We start from the raw sequence: 8,029 nt of genomic DNA on the forward strand, positions 1-8,029 counted from the left end.
TGAGTCTGCGAATTTAAATGTGAATCTATCCAGAAACATCCTCACAGACACACCCAGAAATTGTGTTTAATCTGGTGACCTCATGGCCAGTAAAGCTGACATATAAAATTAACCACTGCAAAGGGGCTGCTAGCAAACCTGTTTGATCTTGGCCCCAGAGGGAGATATAATTTGTATTATGCAGGAGCGCCAACAAATCTTTTTGATACAGAGATGCTATCTCTACTTCCAAGATGTTGTTTCTTTGTTTTGTACAAAAATCCTTGAAAAGATAGTCTGGAGCAAAAGTGATCAATGTTTTAAAATTTGCAGAAATGCAAAAGGCATGTGAGAACTGTCTTCCAGCAGCCATGGCGAGCCTAGAAGCCAAACTTATTAAGCACCTCATTCCTTCCTCTACACACTACTGAGGAAAGACCAATACCCGGCCATTCTCTGTAAGCTAAGTGAGGTAAGCTTGTGTTTCCAAGGCTTGCTCGTGATCTTGCCATATTAAAAATTTTTTTTTCTTGGGGCGCCTGGGTGTCTCAGTCGGTTGAGCCTCCAACTTCAGCTCAGATCAGATCTCACGTTCGTGGGTTCGAGCCCCGTGTCAGGCTCTGTGCTGACAGCTAGCTCAGGGCCTGGAGCCTGCTTCCGGTTCTGTGTCTCCTTCTCTCTCTCTCTCTCTCTCTCTCTCTCTCTCTCTCTATCTCAAAAATAAATAAAACATTAAAAAAAATTTTTTCTTTATAAAAAAATTTTTTTAATGTTGATTTATTCTTGAGAGGGAGAGAGAGTGTGAGTGCGGTAGAGGCAGAGAGAGAGAGAGTGGGAGAAACAGCATCTGAAGCAAGCTCTCTAGGCTCTGAGCTGTCAGCACAGAGCCCGATGTGGGGCTCGAACTCACGGACTGTGAGATAATGACCTGAGCCAAAGTCAGATGCTTAACCAACTCAGCCACTCAGGTGCCCCTTTAATTTTTTTTTCTTAATGTGTATTCTTTTTTTCAGAGAGAGACAGAGTATGAGTGGGGGAGGGACAGAGAGCGAGAGATACAAATCCAAAAGCAGGCTACAGGCCCTTAGCTGTCAGCATAGAGCCTGATGTGGGGCTGGAAGTCACAAACTGTGAGATCATGAACCCAGCTTGACCAGTGAAGCCACCCAGGTGCCCCGCCATGATACATTCTGAGAATGGCCTCTTGGGAAACTCTCAAGGGAGCCAAAACCAAACTATGACCTGAGGATTCTGTTTAGCAACTTTTCTCCAGAGATCCTCTCCCTCACAGGGGCCGTTCTGCTATTTGGTTTTCTCAAATTCAACAACATATTATGTGGGGATACATACTTAGGTACGAATTGAAGTGCAGAGAGCAGACATCTATTGGAGAAGGAGGTGCAGGAATCCAGGGAGCACAGGGGCAGGGGCTTCGTGATAGTTTCGTAGGTACTCATTTTATTATTTGTTAAATGTGCACATACCTTTTCTGTACACTTTTGCATATAGGATGCATTCTACAGTTTAAAAATAAAGTAAGCATGGGAGGGTGCCTGGGTGGCTCAGTGGGTTAAGTGTCCGTCTTTGGCTCAGGTCATGATCTCACCATTTGTGAGTTCAAGCGTTAGGCTCTGTGCTGACAGCTCAGAGCCCGGAGGATGCTTTGGATTCTGTGTCTCCCTCTCTCTCTGCCCCTTCCCTGCTTGCGTTCTGTCTCTCTCTTACAAATAAGCAATTTTTTTAAATAAAAAATAATAAAGTAGGCATGAGTAGAGGTTTGGAGTCAGAAACTCCAAGCTCTACTCCCCAGTCTCGTGGGCCTTGGTGAATTCCTCTTAATCTTTGGGAGCTCAGCTTTTTTGTGATGAGTTGGGAATAATGGCAAATGTAGCAGAGATGTGGACTCTGAATGGAGGTTGGGATTGGGGCAGGGTATATAATAACAGCAAAGTCTGGCTCCTTCCCCTCCCCAGTAATGGAGCTTAGTTTAGGGTGACAAAATAGGGGCGGAGGTGAATGATGGGTGTTTGTGACCCCCTCCCCATTCTATTAAATGGGCCATGACAATGACCTCATTACACCTATCCCTAAACGGAAAGAAAAACACAAAACCTGGAACAATTATAAAGCCAAATTGAATTATGGGCTTCCAGTCCAGGATGGACATCCAAGAACTCAGTGGTCAATGTGGTCACTCTGATTAGAAGTCTTAGAGGAAATGCCTGGCCGGAGTCCACCTTGGGGAGAGTCTGTGGTCCCTTGCAATGGCCAGTTCAGCCTCCTCAGGCCGCGGTGACTGGCACCTCACACATGCTGCTCTCACTGGAGTTGTAGAGGGCACCAGGCTGCAGGAGAGGGTAGAGGGGAGACATGGGTGTGCAAGCAAGCACAGGCCACCTAGAGGGAGAGAGAACATAGCAAACCAAAGAGTAAATGAGAGGGGCACCTGAGTGGCTCCGTATGTTAAGCATCCAACTTGGGCTCAGGTCATGATGTTGTAGTTCAAGTCCCGCATTTGGCTTTGTGCTGACAGCTCAGAGCCTGGAGCCTGCTTGAGTTCTGGGTCTCCCTCGCTCTCTGCCCCTCCCCCACTCATGCTGTCTGTCTCTCTCTCTCTCTCAAAAATAAGCATTTACAAACCCAAAAAGATTAATAAATAAGAGAGAGAGAGAGAGAGAGAGAGAGCGCGAAAGTGTGAGCAAGAGAGGGATCTGGGTGGCAGATGAGGGCAAGGGGGCAGCGGGTGAAGACAGAGCAAAGGAGAAAGACCCAGAGGGCTAGAAACAGAAAGAGGTGGGATGGGGCAGTGGGGAGAAAGATCGGGCACAAGCGGAGACCCCGGGAGGTGGAGCAGGTCGCCAACGGAGTGGGCGAGAGGTCCCCTTCCTCGTTCCCCGCTTTCCTGGCTCTTCCCAACTCGGCCCTGGCTTCACTGCCCCCACCACCCCGCTTCCGGACGTCCCGCTCCTTCCCAGCCTCCTTCCCGGCTTCCCTCTCCACCTCCCCTTCCTTTAACCCCGCCCCACCCCCATCCCTTCTCTACAGCGCCGTCTCCTGTCTCATCTCGTGCACGGTGGCTCTGTCCGTCTGTCCCCCCGGAAGATCCCCGGGGGCCTTTGGACGCCCGTTTGACTTTCGCTTTGGGGACTGCGGATTATCACAATAAAAATATTTCCAGACGGAAAAGGCTGGGAGAATGCCCAAGCCTCCTCAAGAGCAAGCCACCACGCCCGCCAAGTTCAAGGGCTCCCTGGCTCCTCGGCCCCCGCGCGCACGCACACCCCTGCCGGGCGACCCCAGCGGTCGCGCCCTTGGCCGGAGGGTGGAAAGTTGTGCAAATGCTTCTGGGGGCGCTGCTCCTCGCGTGTTTGAACTTCCTGCTCTGCGGCCCGGGCCAGGCTAAGAGGGCGGAGCGGGCGGGCGCGCGCGCGCTCGGGTGGAGACGAGCTCCCGCGGGTGTAGGCGCCGCTGCTGCGCTGCGGACCGCAGAGAGGCGGCTCCGGGAGAGCCTCGGACCCGCGCCGGGGAACGGCGGCGCACCTGGATCCCTCGGCTCTAAGGAAGCGGCTTTGGGCAGAGGCTGGGGTCGCATCCCCGCCTGCAGGGCTCTTTTGCGGCTTCGGGGGATGCGGTGCAGGCCGCCTGCCGTGGTCCCACCCTTTGCCCAACTCCCACGCCTTACCCCCTCCGCAGCTGGGGCCGGAGGCTCCCCAGGGAGAAATAAGACGCAGGAAAACACCAAATCGGGTTCGGGGGTGAGGGGTGGGGGGAGGGAGAGAGACAAAGGGATGGATTTCCCCCCCTTCTGTTCTTGGCAACAACTTCCAGAGGCTCCAGGGAAGGGGAATTTGATAACCATGTTAAGTTCATCCTTAGATGTAGCCCAGGCCCTTGTCTGGCCCTTAGCCAGGGGCGTGTTTGCCAAGCCCAGCTTGCGAGAGGCGTTTCTGCTAACTCCATGTATCTTTCAGCTCTGTGTCTGACTGCACCCCCCTCTTCCTTCTTTACTTTTCTTCCTCCCTGACTTCAATTCTTTCTCTCCTTTCCTCCCTCCAGTTTTCTCTTGCACCACCCCTCCCCTCTCCCAGGACAATAGTGGACAGATGCGACTTAATCCTACTCTCTGCAAGGTATCATCGGGGAACCCAAAGCCCCTCTTTTCTTACCTTCTTAATCCTTCACCTCCCAGCCCCGATAGACGAATACAATCTGCATCTTCATATTTAATGTATGTCTTTCCAGTCCACTTTCTGTCTTCAATACAGAATTGTTTTGAGCTTTAACTACATAAATGTATCAACATTTCATCCCATTGTATTTTAAATTCAACAGTGCTTTTGAAACGACTTTAGCGAGCTATAGTTGATGTGCAACAGACTGCACGTATTTCAGGCATTCCTTGGATAAGCTTTGCCATAGGTGTACATCCATGGAACCACCGCTGCAATCAGTATAGTGAGTATACTTATCACCCGCCCGTTTCCTCCAACAGCTTTGTATTTTCTTCCATGTACCTCCCTGTGCCGACCCCTTCCCCAGACAACAATTGATCTGTTACCACAGATGAGTTTGCATTTTCTGGAATTCTATATAAATGGGATCCTGGATGCTTACACTGTGTGTTAGTTTTGTATATGCGGCTTCCATTTCTCAATTATTTTGAGATTCCTTCCTACTGTCACAAGTATCAATAGTTCATTCTTTATTGCCAAGTAGTCTTTCGTTGTATATTGTGTGTACACACCCCTGTATACTGTGTATTCTACAACTGATCGATTCACCTGTTGATGAAAATTCCACTTCCTCCACATCCCCACCAATGCTTGGTATTGTTCTTTCTTTCTTTTTGTTTAAGGCATTCTAATAGATAGAGTTGTTATTTCATTGTGGTTTTTAATTTGCATTTCCCTAAGACTAATGAAATTGGACGTGTTTCAAATACTATTCATCTGTGCTTCTTTTTTGGCAATACGTCTCCTCAAATGTTTTGCTCATTTAAAACCTGTAGTTTCAAGTGTACAACACAGTGATTCAACTTCTCTTCAAGTTATACTCGGCTTACAAGTGTAGCCATTACCTGTCACCCTACAATGCCATTACAATATCACTGACTATATTTGCTATACTGTGCCTTTTAGTTCTGTGATTTAATCGTTCCATAACTGGAAGTCTGTATTTCCCTCTCGCCTTCATTCATTTTGCCCACACCATCACCTTACCATCAATTTGTTCTCTGTCTTTATAGATCTGATTCTGCTGATTTTGTTTATTTATTCATTTGCTTTTTCCACATATAAGTGAATTAACATGGTATTTATCTTTCTCCATCTGACTTGCCTTCACTTACATAATACTTTCTAGGTACATCCGTGTCACCACAAATAGCACACTCTCATCCTTTTTTATGGCTGTGTCCTATTCCATTGTTCTTTGTCCATTCATCTATCAATGCACACTTGGGTTGCTTCCATATCTTGGCTACTGTTAATATGCTGCAACAGACAATAAGGATATATATATATAATATTTTCAAATTAGTGTTTTATAGGAGGTAAATACCCAGTGGTGGAATTATTGGATCATATGGTATTTTTATTTTTAATTTTTGGGGGAACCTCTTTCCTGTTTTCTTTTTTAAATTGTTTTTTTTTTTTTTTTAAATTTTTGAGAGACAGAGAGAGACAGCGTGAGCCGGGGAGGGTCAGAGAGAGAGGGAGACACAGAATCTGAAACAGGCTCCAGGCTTTGAGCTAGCCGTCAGCACAGAGCCCAATGGGGGGCTCGAACCCATGAACTGCGAGATCATGACCTGAGCCAAAGCCAGATGCTTAAACGATTGAGCCACCCAGGCGCCCCTTTCCTGTTTTCCACAATGACTGTACCATTTACATTCCTTTAGCTATAGTGCATGAGGGTTCCTTTTCTCCACGTCTTCACCAATACTTGTTATTTCTTATCTTTTTTATTTTAGTCATTCTGATAGGTGTGAGGTGATATCTCACTGTGGTATTGATTTGCATTTCCCTGATGATGAGTGATGTTGAGCATCTTTTCATGTGTCCCTTGGCCATCTATCTGTATGTCTTCTTTGGAAAATGTCTATTCAGGTCCTCTGCCCATTTTTTAATCAGATTGTTTGTTTATTTTGGTGTTGAGCTGTATAAGTTCTTTATATATTTTTCCATACTAACCCCTTATTAGAGATAGGATTTTCAAATATCTTCCATTCAGTAGGTTGTTTTCTTTTGTTTTGTTGGTGGTTTTCCTTGCTGTGCAAAAGTTTGTATTTTGATATAGTCCAATAGTTTATTTTTTCTTTCAAGAAAATATTTATTTGGGGGAGAGAGAGAAAGAGAGAGCACACTTGCAGGAGCTTGGGTGGGGTGGGGGGAGGAGCAGAGAGGGAGGGGAGAGAATTCCAAGCAGGCTTCATAATGTCAGTGTGGAGCCGGAGGCAAGGTTCCTTGCGGTGCTCAACCTCACTAACAGCAGAATCATAACCGTATCCCAAATCGCGTCCAATAACCGAGCCACCACGGCCCCTTATTTTTGCTTTTGTTTCCCTTGTCTTAGGAGACATATCTAGAAAAATGTTGCTATGGCCAATGTCAGAGAAATTACTGCCTGTTTTCTAGGACTTTATGGTTTTAGGGCTCACATTTAGGTCTTTAGTCCATTTTGTGTTTATTTTTTTATACGGTGTAAGAAAGTGGTCCGATTTGATTCTTATGCGTGTAGCTGTCCAGTATTCCCAGCACCATTTATTGAAGAGACTGTTTTTCCCCATTATATATCTTGCCCTCTTTGTCATAGATTAATTGACCATAAGCATGGGTCCATTTCTGGGCTCTCTATTCTATTTTCTTGATCCCTGTGTCCATTTTCATGCCTGTGCTATACTGTTTTAATTACTACAGCTTTGTAGTGTATCTTGAAATCTGGAATTGTGACGTGTGGGGAATAAGCTTAGGAATTCCCTGAGCCTGCACCAATGCGGTAACAAGGCATAAAGAAACAAAAAGCCATAGGATGTACGCATCCAAGATTAGGTAAACAGGGCAAAGGCCCCCAGTATAGAACAAAGATAGATGAATAGAAAAGCCTCAGGGTGAAAGCATCAAAAATGAGGTAAACATGATTGGGATTCAGGGTAGAAGTGCCCCCCAACTTAGTAAGATCCCAGGAAGCTGCTTTCACTGGAAGCAAGGACCAAAATTGGTAAATAGATAAACAGGCCTTTAGATGAAATAGGGTGAAGTTGCCCAGAGTGGAGCTAATTAGCAAAAGAAAGGTGCCTTGTTGACCCAGAGGTAGCTGCTCTGTCTTTCTTGTCCCCTAGGCCAGTTCAGGTTAAACAGGGGCGGTGCCTCATGTCTGCTGTAAACAATCTTCTGCCTAGCAGCAGGATGTTGTTTTGTATTGACCCAAACCCCATAACACCAAAAATCTTCAAAATCCCCTTTCCCTCACACCCATGAGTTAATGTTAATGATTTCATTATCTCTTTGTGCATGCCCATCACACTTGTAAGCCTTCTGATCTCAATAAAAGTGGAGCAAGGACCTTACTTGGAGCTCTTGTCATCTCCCGGACATTAGTCTCTCTTGCATTTCAGTCTTGGATCCACTCTTTTGGTGGACAAGAAAGAACTCCAGACCCAGAGTCTACGACAGTGGGTCGTAGTGATGTCTCCAGCTTTGTTCTTCCTTCTCAGGATTGCTTTGGCTGTTCAAGGTCTTTTGTAGTTCCTTACAGATTTTAGCATTGTTCTAGTTCTGTGCAAAAGCCTGTTGCTATTTTGAGAGAGGTTGCATTGAACCTATAGATTGCTTCAGGTAGTATGGACATTTTAACAATATTAATTCTTCCAATCCAATCCATGGGCATGGGGGGTTTGTGTCATCTTCAATTTCTGTCATCAGTGTTTTATAGTTTTCAGAGTACATGTCTTTTACTTCCTTGGTTAAGTTTAATCGTATGTAGAGTATTCTTTTGGGTTCAGTTGTAACTGGAATTGTTTTCTTAATTTCTCTTTGAACTATTTCATTAT

This window comes from Suricata suricatta, chromosome 9 (assembly GCF_006229205.1).
Source record: "Suricata suricatta isolate VVHF042 chromosome 9, meerkat_22Aug2017_6uvM2_HiC, whole genome shotgun sequence".
Lineage (NCBI taxonomy): Eukaryota > Metazoa > Chordata > Mammalia > Carnivora > Herpestidae > Suricata > Suricata suricatta.